The 14758-nt window shown below is 44.7% G+C and overlaps 1 non-coding gene across 1 annotated transcript; it reads right to left on the reverse strand.

Annotated features, from left to right (window-relative positions):
• Positions 1–4839: 4839 nt before the first annotated feature.
• LOC114807708 lies at positions 4840–4977 on the reverse strand. Its single transcript, XR_003755783.1, has one exon. It is a non-coding gene; the product is annotated as a small nucleolar RNA SNORA7 (small nucleolar RNA).
• Between the last annotated feature and the right edge of the window lie 9781 nt (positions 4978–14758).

Here is a 14758-nt window from a genome sequence, read left to right on the forward strand (position 1 = left end):
CCACCTACTCCGACTCCCAAGTCCGTGCTCTTGCCACTAGGCCAGGCTGTTCCTTAGCTGAACCCACGCCTCCTCCATTTGGGATCCCAAGCCAGCACCACCTGAGGAGAATGGCACTGGGATCAGGACCAGTGTCACTGACTGCTTCAGGTCAGTGATCAGGTGGCCCTGAGTCCTGGACCGTGAGTTGGATGGTTACTGTATAGGGATGCTTGTGAGTAGGTGAAGAGATCTAGAGGGGAGGAGGTTTGGGAGTGAGTACGTGGTAGGTGCGTGGGGATATGTAGGCTTGGGGAGGAAGCTGGGACAGTGATATGGTTGGGTGTTGGGCTGTGATTCTTTCCTGGGGGTTTCTGTAGGATTGCCAGGCATAGGCTAGGCCGACGAACTAGTTCAGACCCTTAAGAGTAGGACATGGCTTGGTTTTATTGATGTCTGTCTCCCCCACTCTAGACTGTAAGCCCGTTGTGGGCAGGGAATGTGACTGTTTATTGCTGTACTGTACTCTCTCAAGCGTTTAGTACAGTGCTCTGCACGCGGTAAGCACTCAGTAAATACGATTGAGTGAATGAATGAGTGCAGTTGCCATGGATCTATTCGATGAGCGATGAGGTGGCATAGTATTCATCGAATGTCTACCGTGTGCAGGACACTATACAGACATTTGAAAGAGTATGAGAGGAGCCTAAGACATGGCCCCTGCCCTTAAGGAATTTAAAATCTAATGTGGGCGCTTTGGGGAGGGGAGATAGACAAGGAGGCAGAAAACCGAACCAAAAAGAATAGTTTGTTTTTTACATTGGCATCTATATTGCATCGAGATTTGGACTGGGCAGCAGTAATGTCTAACCGTTTTTATTGAGAAGTGGCATGGATAGAACACGGGCCTGGGAGCCAGAAGGTCATGGGTTCTAATCCCGGTTCTGCCACTTGTCTGCGGTGTGGCGTTGGGGAAGTCACTTCACTTCTCTGCGCCTCAGTTACCTCATCTGTAAAATGGGGACTGAGACTGTGAGCCCATGTGGGACAGGGTCTGTATCCAACCCAATTTGATTGTATCCACCCCAGTGCTTAGTACAGTGGCTGGGGCATAGTAAGCACTTAACAAATACCATAATTATTATTATTATTATTATTATTATTATTTTGAGACCTTGATTGACCACAGATGCCACATTTGATTTCCAGAGCTATTATGGTATTTGTTAAGCACTTATTTGTTAAGCACTTACTGTGTGCCAAACACACTCCCTAACTTTTTAAAAATGGTATTTGTTAAGCGCTTACCATGTGCCAGGTGCCGTACTAAGTGCCGGGTTAGATCAAGCTAATCAGGTTGGTCATAGTCTCCGTCCCACATGGGGCTCCCGGTCTTAATTCCCATTTTGCAGATGAGGTAACTGAGGCCCAGAGAAGTTAAGTGACTTGCCTGAGGTCCACAGCAGACAAAGTGGAGCTGAGATTAGAACCTGGGATTAGGGTCGTTCTACCAATGTCATCTATGAGAAGTACTTAATACTAAATGGAAAGTCTGGATCACAAACGCCGAGGATTTGAAACGCCGTCAAACCACCACCATCTAAGCAATTGGTGATGCGAGATACTCAAACAACTGCTCTATGATCGGCCTAACAAATACCATAATTATTAATATGGGATCATTGTAAAAAAGGTGGTTAAAAGAAATGCTTGAGGAGGCTGTGAAACAAGCACTCAAACACGGGCAGAGCAGTGGGCAGCTGGGAGGCAGCCACAAAAGACAGATCGGCTTGGCATGCAGCAGGAAGAGATGGGGCAACCCTCTTAGAGCAGAGGTTTCGGGGGGATCCCGATACCAAGAAGGAGGAAAGAAAACAGTGGCAAACACTGAGAGTAAAATTTACAACAGTGAAACAGGGAATGATCTTTATGGGCCAACAATGTGAAAGAGATTGTCAGGTACATGTTGATCTTATCAACCCCACCCACGCTGTTAAAATTTCACCATCATTAGCATCATCTTTGAACCTGAAACGCACACACAATCACTCATGCACTTGTATATATTTTATCACTTGGCCTAGGTAATAGGGCTGTCAGTCACAACTTTTTTTCCCCTTTTTGGTTTCCTGGCTGGGTAAACTGAGGCACTGGGAGGGGGTGGGGAGGTAAGATCTTTTTATGACACTCGTTAAGCACTCACTATATGTCAAGCACTGTTCTCAGCACTGGGGTAGATACAAGTTAATCAGGCTGAATACTGGGGCTCACAGTCTCAGTAACTTGCCTTGTTCTACCCAGGGTGGAAATACCTGAGCCAGGTAGGGTACTGATGAGCTCCAACCTTTCCCGATCCTCTCGGTACTAAACAGCAGGTTTAGGTGCATACAAAATTGGAAGGCTTAATGCCCCCAAGGATGAGGAAACTTGAGGGTCTGATTCATTCTCACACATCCCATTTAATACTTCTTTAGTCTAAGGGAAAGCCAACCCTCCCGTTTCGATAAAAATCTCTTGTGTAATACAGTGTTGATGCCTGGGGACTCCAGTAGAGGATATCAGAACCTTCCCAAACAGGTTTTTATATATTATAATTAGTGAAGCTATATCACAGGGAGGAGGATTGAGAGGTTGTGACAACGATTGAATCGTCAAAGTCGCCGAGTTTGGCACAGATTAATGGTGCCAGTCAGGGGAAGTAGAGTGGCTTGGTGGAAAGACCATGGGCCTGGGGGTCAGAGGACCTTAGTTCTAATCCTGGCTCTGCTACTTTTCTGCTGTGATCTTGGGCAAGTCACTTACCTTCTGTGTGCCTCAGTTACCTTATCTGTAAAATGGGGATTAAATCCTACTCCTGCTTATTTAGACTGTGAGCCCATGTGGGACAGGGACTGCGGCCTACCTGATCATCTTGTATTTATGCTAGTGCTTAGGTCACCGACTGGCACGGAGTAAACACTTTACTTACTATGTTCTTTGTGGGCAGGGAACGTGTCTGTTTATTGTTATATTGTACTCTCCCAAGCGCTTAGTACAGCGCTCTGCACACAGTAAGCATTCGATAAATGCGACTGAATTGAATGAAATTATATAAAGATGAAGAAACAGCCCATCAATCAGAACCCGCGTTTCCTGAGGCTTTGGTAAATGAGGGAGAATTATAACCAACTAATTCAATTTGATGTGGCATTCAGTATCTCACACAGCTAATAGGAAGATCATTTTTTTTCAGCATTACTAGGAGCATTTAGTTGAAACATAATTTTCTTCCAGCAAATTTAAATATGAGGTTACGTACCAAGGGACACGCCCTAAACTTCCCGACATCCTTTTCTGGAGAACATCACTTTTGTCAGTGGCTGCAAGTCATGAACGGTTTGCTTGTTATTGCCACTGCTTGATGTGCTTTCATGATTGTTCTTATTATTGTATTTGATAATCAATTAATTAATGGTATTTACTGAGTGCTATTGTGTGCAGAGCACTGCACTGTCGGGGAGAGTACGAATAGAGAAGCAGTGTGGCTTAGTGGAAAGAGCACAGGTTTGGGAGTCAGAGGATATGTGTTCTGATCCTGGCTCTGCCACTTGTCTGCTCTGTGACCTTGGGCCAGTCACTTCACTTCTCTGGGCCTCGGTTACCTCATCTGTACAATGGGGATAAAGACTGTGAGCCCCACGTGGGACCACCTGATTGCCTTGTATCTACTCCAGGGCTTAGAACAGTGCTTGACACATAGTAAGCACTTAACAAATACCATCATCATCATCAACAGAGTTGGTAGAGACGTTCCCTACTAGCGTTTACTAAATTCTAAGCCCTGGAGTGGATACAAGTTAATCAGGTTGGACTCAGTGTCTGTCCCACAAGGAGCTCACAGTCTAAGTAAGAGGGAGAACAGGTATTTAATCCCCATTTTTCAGTTGGCAGAGGCAGCATTAGAACTCAGATCTTCTGCCTCTCAGGCCCATACTCTTTTCACTAGACCATGCAGCTTCTGATGGATTATTCTGTGTCTATTCGGCCAAAATAATACAACTACAAAATTCAATCTACAAGATGAACTCTTCAGGCAAATCCAGTATTTCAAGTGACCGTGGAATCACATTCTATTAGCAAAGGCCAGAAGCCCCAACTTGATTTCTGGGCTTCCACTAACTAGTCTGACTCTGGTAAAGACAATTTTCTTTTAATCTTTGGTTTTTCAGGAAAAAAAGAGTGTTCTTCTGAACTCGTGGGTGGGAAGGATCTCTAAAGGTACGTATTTATTACTCCCTGAGAATCAATTAATCAATAAATCAATGGTATTTATTGAACACTTACTGTTTGTAGAGCACTGTACTAAATGCTTGGGAGAATAAAATAGAGCAGAGAGTCACGTTCCCTGCCCACAAGGAGCTTAGAGTACTAATAATTGTAGTATTTATTAAGCACTTATTGCATGCCAGGTACTGTAGTTAGCATTGGGATAGATACAAGATAATCAACTCAGACACAGTCCCTCTCCCACCTAGGGTTTACAGTCTTAATCCCCATTTTTCAGATGAGGTAAATGAAGCACAGAGAGGTGAAGTGACTTGTCCAAGGTCATACAGCAGACAAGTGGCAGAGCTGGGATTAGAACCCAGGTTCTCTGACTCCCAAGCCCTTGCTCTTTCTACTAGGCCACGCTGCTTCTCTACCGTCTAGAGGAGCAGCTTATGGTCTAGAGAGAAAAAGCTGTATAGCTGTATGTGTATCCATAGAGTTTTCTTGGTAAAAATCTGGAAGTGGTTTACCATCGCCTCCTTCCGCACAGTAAACCTGAGTCTCCGCCCTCGACTCTCCTGTCCTGCTGCTGCCTGGGACAGGTGAGTTTTGACTTGTGGTGGATTGCCTTCCACTCGCTAGCCACTGCCCAAGCTAGGAATGGAATGGGCAGGCCTCTGCTTGACTCTCCCTCCCGTAGCCGAGACTGGTAAAGTACTGGAAACTCTCCAGGCGTGACCCTGAAAGGGGTATAATGGGAAGAGTATGGAAAAATGAATAAATGAGTGAATAAAGAAATGGAGTAGCTAAGTTGATACTCTTGCAATTGAATGGGAAATCAGAACCTAAAGGATTTTCAAATGCATTCTCATCTGCAATCCAATATGGAAGCTATGAAGGGATGGAACAGGTGACGGGAGCTGCCATGGATGATTAGACTTTTCTTATTGCTGGCCCTTGGGGAGAAAACCCCGAGCCCCTATCTCCCCTCTGAGATTTCACCTAATTTCAGCCCAGTGACAAAACGCAATTCGAGACAAGACAAGCCATTGCAGCTGTTCAAGAAAGGAAAGGCGAGCAGATCTCTGTCTGGAAAGGAGGTTTTTACCATCATAGATTAGGTTGTCAGTGGAACAGATGACAGGGAGCTTCAGCAAAAGGACAAGCAAGTGTTTGAAACAGGAGGTAGCGTCCTGTGGTAATAGAGGCAGTCACTAACTCTGATTATGTGCTGTATGATAGGGGATTGTGATGACTTATTTGGATGCTTAGAGGAAGGTTGGGACAATGTGCTTGAGTGTATGTGTGGGAAGTGCATATTATTCCATCATGTACTTTTATTTTCCTTATTTTCATTTATGAACTGTCTGCAAAGGAAAGCATAACATGGGGTATGTTGAATCATATGGAAGAATGGAGCCAGGAAAATCTAAATGACTACATTTTAAAATTGCTCTATTTAGTGTGGCCTGTATGGGTTGACTCATAAGAAAAACAGGTCTCTGAGTTCCTGCATTAAATGATAAGGTTTGTGTTGGATTGTGCAAGGACTGTAAGCTCCTTGTGGACAGGGACTGTGTCTATCAACTCTTCTATTTTACTCCCCCAGCACTCAGTACAATGCTCTGCACACAGAAATTGCTCAATAAATATGATTGATTAATTGATATTGTTTGGGAGTACTTGGTTTTTAATAGTTACAGACTTCAAAGCACTCAGTCACCTTGCCCTCTCTTACCTCACCTCACTACTCTCCTGCTACAACCCGGTCCACACATTTCATTCCTCTAATCCTAGCCTTCTCACTGTACCTCAGTCTCGTCTAGCTCCCCACTAACCCCTTGCCCACATCCTCCCTCTTGCCTGGAACACCCTCCCTCCTCATATCCAACGGACAATTACTCTCCCCTCCTTCAAAGCCTTATTGAAGGCACACCTCTTCCACGAGGTCTCCCGTGACTAAGCCTTCCTTTCCTCTTCTCCCACTCCCTTCGGCATTGCCTTGACTTGCTCCCTTTATCCATCGCCCCTCCCAGTCCCACAGCACTTAGGTATAGATCTGTAATTTATTTATATTAATGTCTGTCTAACCCTCTAGACTGTAAGCTCATTGTGAGCAGGAAAAATGTTTGTTTATTGTTATATGGTACTCTCCCAAGCACTTAATACAGTGCTCTGCACACTGAAAGTGCTCAATAAATACAGTTGACTGGCATTGTGCTTTGAGTGCCATTGATTGACAGGTGTAGGGTTGAGTACCAGGGCTTGATTCAACTCCTTCTCCTGGTCTCTTACTCTGAATTAGAGAAACCCGGGAAAATGACTCCTTCACATCTGGATTCGTTTTTCCTGACTCAGAGAAATGAAAACAAACCCCTTGGACCCATCAGCTTCACTATAGTCAGATTTCATTCAATTTTTTCCACTTTCTCAAAGTGGTCCTTCCCTCCAACCCACACTCCCTCCTACCCAGAGGAGAAGAGTGGAAACTATGCTTGCTTGGATATAGTCTAAAATTGGATAAAGTTTGGCTCAATCCAATTAGAAATTATCTCTAAATGAACAGATTCACTCTGTGATCAGAAGACGTTGGTCTCCGTTTTATCGGAGACCATCTCTGTTCTGGCAGAAATCATCTATGATTCGACAGAAAAAGCTGGTCAAGAGAGAATGTCTCATCCAAGAAGCATGGCCTAGTGAGAAGCAGTGTGGCCTCGGGGACGGAGCCAGGACCTGGTTTTTACTCCTGGTTCTGCCACTTGCCTGCTGTGTGGCCTTGGGCAAGTCACTTAACTTCTCTGTACCTCATTCACCTCAACTGTAATACAGGGATTAAAATACCTGTTCTCCTTCCCTCTTAGACCACGAGTCCCATGGGAGACAGGGACTGTGTCCAATCTGCTTATATTGTATCAATCCCACTCCCTCGTACAACGCTTTGCACATAATAAGCGCTTCACCAATACCACAGTTATTATCTTTATCCGGCTAATTTTGTCAGAGTGAGCCTCAGCTGTTGAATTTGATGGACTATTTTTCATTTGACACGGGTAGATGGGATAGATTTTAAAAGCGGGAAGGAGATTTCCTTCTGAGAAAGGGCTGGGAAAGAGGAGACGGGGGAAATGGGAGCAGGAGAGCAATGAGGAGGCAAAGGAAAAATACTTTACAGCCTCTCTTTCACCAACCAAGTAGCAAGATTGTCAGGGAGGCAGGAGGAGCCCTGAGGGCTACAGGAGGAAGTAAAAAATTTGGAATGGCTGTGGATGTGGGAATCAATGAGGGAAGGTATGCTAGCATGGCTGAACAGAGGAAAGAGTAGAATTATGAGAAAGGACCAATTTTAAGTGGCAGAGGTCATTCTGTTTCCTTGTTTCCTGTTTCCAAGTAGAGGCTGATGTGAGTGACAGGCTTCTTCCAAAGAGCCCTGAGCCCTGATAGTCTGGGAGCTGAGGATTGTGTGGGTCCAGACTAAGACTGTGAGCCCTATGCAGAACAGGGACTGTGTCCAACCCAATTACCTTGTATCTACCCCAGTGGTTAGTACAGTGTTGGGCACATAGTAAGCGCTTAACACATCCCACAGTGATTATTATCATTCTCTCCTCCAGCAGAGGCTGGAGCTTGGCTCCTGTGACAGCAGGTGGGAGAGAAGGAGGGAAGCTGATCGGGGTGACAGGTCTCTTCCAGTGGACTTACAGCTCATTCCAGTGGAATGAGAAAGAAATTCACTGCACTCCTCATCTATCTCCTTTTCACCCTCAAGTGCACTTTAATTCCACAATCAAATGGTCCCACTGATTTCCTAATCTGCATCCTGCTTTTGATATATTTGAAGAATCTTTTATTAATAGAATTAGGATTCCTTACATGCCATTTTTCAAATTCCTTTTGTGGCTGCCTGAGTTTCCTGTTTGCATCTGACTTGGACACTTTTTAGGGGTTAGCTTGACACTGGGAGGAATTTAAAGAATAGCAGTTTTCTCTTCAACGGTCCAACTACTCAACTATTATAAAAACTATGATCAAATGTGAATTATAATTATTATTATTATGGGCATGTTTGAAAGCAGCCATTGGAGAGCAAATGGCTGAAGACGGCTGTTAGGGAGGGAAGAAGAGAGGGGGCGAGAGTTTTGATAAGATGCGTTGGAATGAGGTCTGATGCACATGTGGAGGGGGTGACTTTTGAGAGGAGGCACATGGGGCTCAGAGTCTTAATCCCCCTTTTACAGATGAGGTAACTGAGGCACAGAGAAGTTAAGTGACTTGTCCAAGGTCACACAGCAGATAAGTGGCAGAAGTGGGATTAGAACCCAGGTTCCTCTGACTCCCAGGCCCAGGTTCTATCCACTAGACCACACTGGTTCTTTTAGTTACTCCAGCATTTTCCTAAAATTCATATTCGATCATAGTTTTTATTATAGTTGAATAGTTTAGTTTAATATAATATCCTCATGTTATTGGGTTTTTTCCCCCTCATTTCCCCAGGAAGAATGTGGAATAAAATCATTTGGTCACTACTGCCAAGTGGTTTCCTCCAATATACCTCCAGCCCACTACTTAGAATTAAATCCAGTATATTATCTTTCCTTGTGGATTCTAGGTCTAGTTGCCTCAGAAAACAATAATTTCTTGCATTCAAAAACCTTACCTCCAATTCTTGTCTTGATGGTTTGTTTTTTTTTAATCCCTTTGCAAGAGCTACAATCTCCTCCTCTCTTCTCTTAGCCATTTCCCTGAGCATCCTCAAAATCAACTATTCGTGAAAAGAATTGGAATGCTTGCCACAATGCGCTTGTAATAAAAACAATTTCCTCCCAAACAGCATGGCCTAGTGGATAAAGCACGGGCCTGGGAGTCAAAGGGGACGTAGGTTCTAATCCCAGCTCTGCCACTTGTCACTGTGTGACCTCGGGCAAGTCCCTTCACTTCTCTGTGCCTCAGTTACCTCAGCTGTAAAATGGGGATTAAGACCATGAGCCCCAAGGTGGAAACGGACTGTGTCCAGTCTGATTAGCTGGAATCTACCTCAGCGCTTAGTACAACTGCCGGTGCACATAATAAGTGTTTACAAACCCCATAAAAAATTATTAAGCTACTTGTACACTGTAAATCACTTTACAGAAGAAACCCAAATGGGAATTAAGGGAAATGAGGGAGGTTGCTTTTGTCTCTCCAGCCTTCTGGCCTTGCTCTCTTCGCTCTTTCCTGGAGATTTTGGAGTCTTACCGTGAAATACGGGGTATTGCCTGTTTTCTTCAGGTGCTTCTCTAGAGATGCAGAGGCCTTTGCTTGCTGGAGTTCCTGCAGAGCCAACTTCAAGTCCATATGCACTGTGAGGCAAGAGACCGCTTTCCATGTGATGTCATCACATGATATGCCCATACTGCAAAGCAGGGATTATCCTTTGGGGCCTCCCATCCTGGTCCAGATGCCAAATCCAGGGGCACGGAGGGGTGGGACACCAGTCACTCTGCTCTTTCCCATCACTATAGACAACACCACTAATCTCCTTCTCCCAAGTCCCTTAACCAAGCAGCGTGGCTCAGTGGGGAGAGCCCAGGCTTGGGAGTCAGAGGTCATGGGTTCGAATCCCAGATCTGCCACTTGGCAGCTGTGTGACTGTGGGCAAGTCACTTCAGTTCTCTGGGCCTCAGTTCCCTCATCTGTCAAATGGGGATGAAGACTGTGAGCCTCACGTGGGGTAACCTGATTACCTTGTATCTACCCAAGCGCTTAGAACAGTGCTCTGCACATAGTAAGCGCTTAACAAATACCAACGTTATTATTATCCTCACCTCATCTCTTTCATTCAACCTGTCACCAAATTCTGTCGGTTCAATCTTCACGACGTCTCTAAAACCCTTCCTTCCCTCTCCATCCAAACTTTTACTTTGCTGATTCAAGCACATTGTATTCCACTTTGATTACTGCATCAGCCTCCTCGCTGACCTCCTGTCTCTCCCCATTCCAGCCCATACTTCACTCTGCTGCCCGGGTCATTTTTCTAAATAAAAAAAATGCAGTCCCTATTTTCCTGCTCCTCAAAAACCACCAGTGGTTGCCCATCCACCTCCACATCAAACATAAATGCTTTACTATCAGCTTCAAAGTACTCATTCAGCTTGCCCCCTCACCTGCCAGTTTTTCACAAGTAGAAATTCGGCTCATTCACAAATTTGGGTTTCATACCCCAGGTTTACTGTAACTGTCTTTGTAGTTGGAAGTCCCGTAATGACCTCTCTAATGTAGCAAGCAGGCATGAATGAACTCTTTTTCTTTTACTAAATTAATACAACAAAGCTGCTGGTTGAGTATCACACACTCGTGGAGGAGTTTCTGGGCAATTAACATGTCTAGTGGCTTAGGGCCAGGGAGAAAGCCAGCTAGAGGAAGCTTCGGGAAGGAAAGGCAGGTGGTTCTGAGAGACGCCAGGCAATGGGAAGCCTAGGGGAGACTGGTCCAACTATCCCCAATTCCCCTGCCTCTCCTGCCCCAAGATCCCCTGTGGTTGCTTAAACTGCTGTCACCTTCATCACCCTCTGCTCTTGCTGCTCCCCACATCGCTCTCCTTCTCCGCCTCCTCCTCCTCCTCCTCCTCCTCTCCGCCATTCCCCAGAACGCCACACCCTTACCCTACCATCTTTGATAGGGCCTTTTGGCGCGTTCCAGTGAACCTGGACATTGAGATCGATACTGGACAGTGTTCAAATTGATGAGTTTTGGCAACCTTTACTAGAGCCTGCGAGCCCATGATAGTGCAGTTTGTGTAACGTCTGTGATATAACATAACAGATAACATAGCAATGGGGGAACGTAGATAGTGAGAACGCTAAACTGAGTCTGACGGGCCTCACCACCGAAGGCCCTTTCCTCTTCAGGAGGAACTGACTTTTATTGGTCAAGGCTTATTGGGTTCTATTAGTTGATATAAACAAGCAGATTGTAATCAAAAAGAACAGCAAAAATGCTGTCTGCTCCAGGCAGCTTTTAGAATTGTTAGCCAACCATCAGGGCTGGTTTGGTAAGAAGGACTTAGAGAGCAAAGAGTTATTTGCAGCGAAGTTAGCATCCAGTGAGAGTAAGGCCTACAGAGGAGAGAGCAGGCTCCTGGGAGTCAGAGCACCTGGGTTCTAATCTCTCATTTGCTCTGTGACCTTGGGCAAGTCACTTACCTTCTCTGGGCCCCAGTTACCTCATCTGTAAAATGGGGATTAAGACTGTGAGCCTCATGAGGGACAGGAACTGTGTTCAACCTGATTATCTTGTATCTACCCCAGTGCTTAGTACAGTGTCTGGTGCATAGTAAGCGATGGACAAATTCCATTTTAAAGAACAATTCCATTGTGAACACAGTACAGCTTCTCAAAATCCCAACAAAAGGGACAAAGAAGCAGCATGGCTTAGTGGAAAGAGCATAGGCTTCGGAGCCGGAGGACGTGGGTTCTAGGCCCGGCTCTACCACTTGTCTGCTGTGTGGCCATGGGCAAGCCACTTGTCTGTGCCTCAGGTACCTCATCTTTAAAATGGGGATGAAGACTGTGAGCCCCATGTGGGATGACCTGATGGCCTTGTATCTACCCCCGCGCTTAGAACAGAGGTTGGCACATAGTAAGCGCTTAACAAATACCGTAATTATTATTATCATTACATCTATTGTGATGTGCAGATCAAGTTAAGGATCACACAAATAATGGGCTTGCAAGGCTAAGACAACCCAGGCTATATAAAGCATCCTTATATACAGAAAGTTAGTTGTTATAGTTTTTTTTATGATATTCATTAAACACTTACTGGGTGCCAGACACTGAACTAAGCACTGGGGTAGATGCAAACTAATCCACGTGGACACAGTCCACGTTTCACACAGGGCTCACAGTCTGAATCCCCATTTTACAGATGAGCTTACTAAGGAACGGAGAAGCAAAGTGACTTGCCCAAGGTCACACTGCAGACAAGTGGTGAATCTGGGATTAGAACCCAGGTCTTTCTGACTCCCAGGCCCGTGCTCTATTAAGATTCTTTAGGGAGCCATACACATTCATACACTTTTGAAAAGACCTGGGAAGGACATGGCTAAAGGTAACCCTGGGAGACCAGCTTTATTGAATTAAAAGACAATCATGGGCAGTGACGGGGACAGATTAGCCTTTTCGGTCGTACCCCCACAAATGGACAAAATCTCATCATTAGTGTCATCTCTGAAGAGAAAGAACAGCTCTCTCTCTCTTTTACTCTCTCTGGCTCTTCCTGGGACGTTCTAGGAATTGTATTCTAAAATGTTTCTGCAGTCAGTTCAGATCCATTTCAGTCTATGCTATTATCACTGAGCTCCGTTCCCCGATCCAAGGATCCCAAGGGCAAAGCAGTGCAACTTGGAGAGCCTACATCCACAGTGACTTCCCTCTGCCTGGCCTTTGTTCTCATTTGGAAGCAGAGGGGTACAGAGAAGCAGATAATCAAGGAGAGAATCACCGCGAGGACATCGGCTGCTGTACCTACCACTTTCCCACCTCTATTTTCTGCCCCCATGTAGTTCTTTAAACTAGGTTAAGGAAGTGATGGAAGCGATGAGGATGCTGATGGACCCCTTACTAAGAGTATACTCTTCGCTCACCTCAGGTACATCCTGTGTCTTCCTATGCATGCCCTGAGTACGCATAACATAGCCCATAATATACCTGGGAACTTAAGTTTACGTAGACAACCCTTCTGTGACTTACGTGAGCCTCATTTCCCCTCTATCTTAAGTAGGAGAAAGAAAGTTGGTGTTTTTTACTCTTGCTGAGAGTCGTAATAGTATTAATGACATTAATAATAATTATTATTATTATGGTATTTGTTAAGCACTTAACTATGTGCCAGGCACTGTACTAAAACCAATGATAGTAATACTCTTTTAAGATGAAGTGGTCCCACGGGTACCCTTTGAGCCACCCAGGCCTCCCATATTTCCTCAGAATGTGGAAGAAAGACCAAGCGGAGAGAAAGGATCATCTTGGCAATCCTTTGCAAATAAAAAGTGTTTTGGCGGGAGACTCAGGAAAAAGGGGCCCCAAGAGGAGGGTTATTACAAGTGGCCTGATATCTTTAGGTAACATGCCGATGAGAGAAGTAGCACTCTAGGTTCCTGGAAAGTAAAGTTCTCTGTTTATCTGCAAAGTGAACATATCACAGGCCAAAGCAGACCTCTTCCTTATATTGCTCCAAACTGACCTGGAGTGGCCAGTTTCATATCTGCCAAACCTTACTTTGTGGGTAGTTTCAGTATAGAGACTAAGAACGGAATAGAGTATAACCATTCTACTCTAAAAATAAATGTAGGGCTCTGCTTTGCCTGGTGTATACTGTAAGCTTGTTGTGGGCAGGGACCATGTCCACCAGCTCTGTTATGGTGTACTCTCCCAAGTGTTTGCAATTTACTCTGCACACAGTAAATGCTCCATAAATACCACTGAGAGATATAGTCGTCAGCCAGCCTGATTCGGGAGGACCCAGATGTCATAAGTAGAGCGACATTAGATTAAATCTCAAAGAACCAAATAGAGTTATTTAAACCAGGGTGTAGGTCGCCGTTTAAATTTCCACACTCACTAGTTCAGTTCGTTGTTCTTCTGCAACATTACTCCCATAATCTCCCAGGACAGACCTTCTATTGCACCAGTACAATCACACCCACACCAGATGCAGTCAGATATAAAGGAAGATGAACAGTAGGTGTCCAACTGTTTGTTAACAAGGGTTCAAAAACTTGTGATAAAGAATTATTGTCCAAAAAAGAGGAAACTGTCTGAGGTGGTAGCTAAGGTCCTTGATAGATTGACTGTCCTATAGATTCAAATGTTTTCATTGAAAACTGGCTTTCACTTACTTTCTTTAAGGTAGAAAAGGAGCCGTGTTGGGGAATAAACACAGGATTGCACCGAAGGTACCCGGCACCCTTTATTTACTAAACTGTGGTAACTCAGAAATAGTAAGCTTGATGTCAGGGAGTTACATTTAGATGCAGGTTTTTTGTTTTTTTTAAGTATTTTATTGCAAACATTTGGGAGACTTAATAGGTGCTCCAGCCCTGGAGCGCTAGCAACTCTGGGAAAATACACCGGGACAAACAAGTGACTCACTCTTTAGTGAACATCCAATCTGATGCTTACTGAGGGAGTTTCTTGTTTAATGTAATTAGAGGGGCTGGAAACTCTCATGATGTTTGTTATTGGTGCAAAAGCCAGAAGAAGAAGAAGACAACGATGACAATGCCTTGCATTTATATGACGCTTGCATTCCACAGCAATTTCACATCTATTAGCTCAGTTTGTTAATGGTAGGGATCTCTGAGAATAGCACATCGCTCATCAGTGACTCATCTGATACACCCAGGAGGGGTTCTTCGGCTTCTAGATTTTAAAAGAGAGGGGAGATTGCTCAACACTGGCTTGAACTTTGGTTTTGCATATGATTGCCCTGCCCTAAATTCCAGTAGTCAGAATTGCCACCTCAAGTTTTATTCATATTTTCCCAACTGGAAAAC

Source organism: Ornithorhynchus anatinus, chromosome X3 (assembly GCF_004115215.2).
Source record: "Ornithorhynchus anatinus isolate Pmale09 chromosome X3, mOrnAna1.pri.v4, whole genome shotgun sequence".
NCBI classification, from domain to species: Eukaryota; Metazoa; Chordata; class Mammalia; order Monotremata; family Ornithorhynchidae; genus Ornithorhynchus; species Ornithorhynchus anatinus.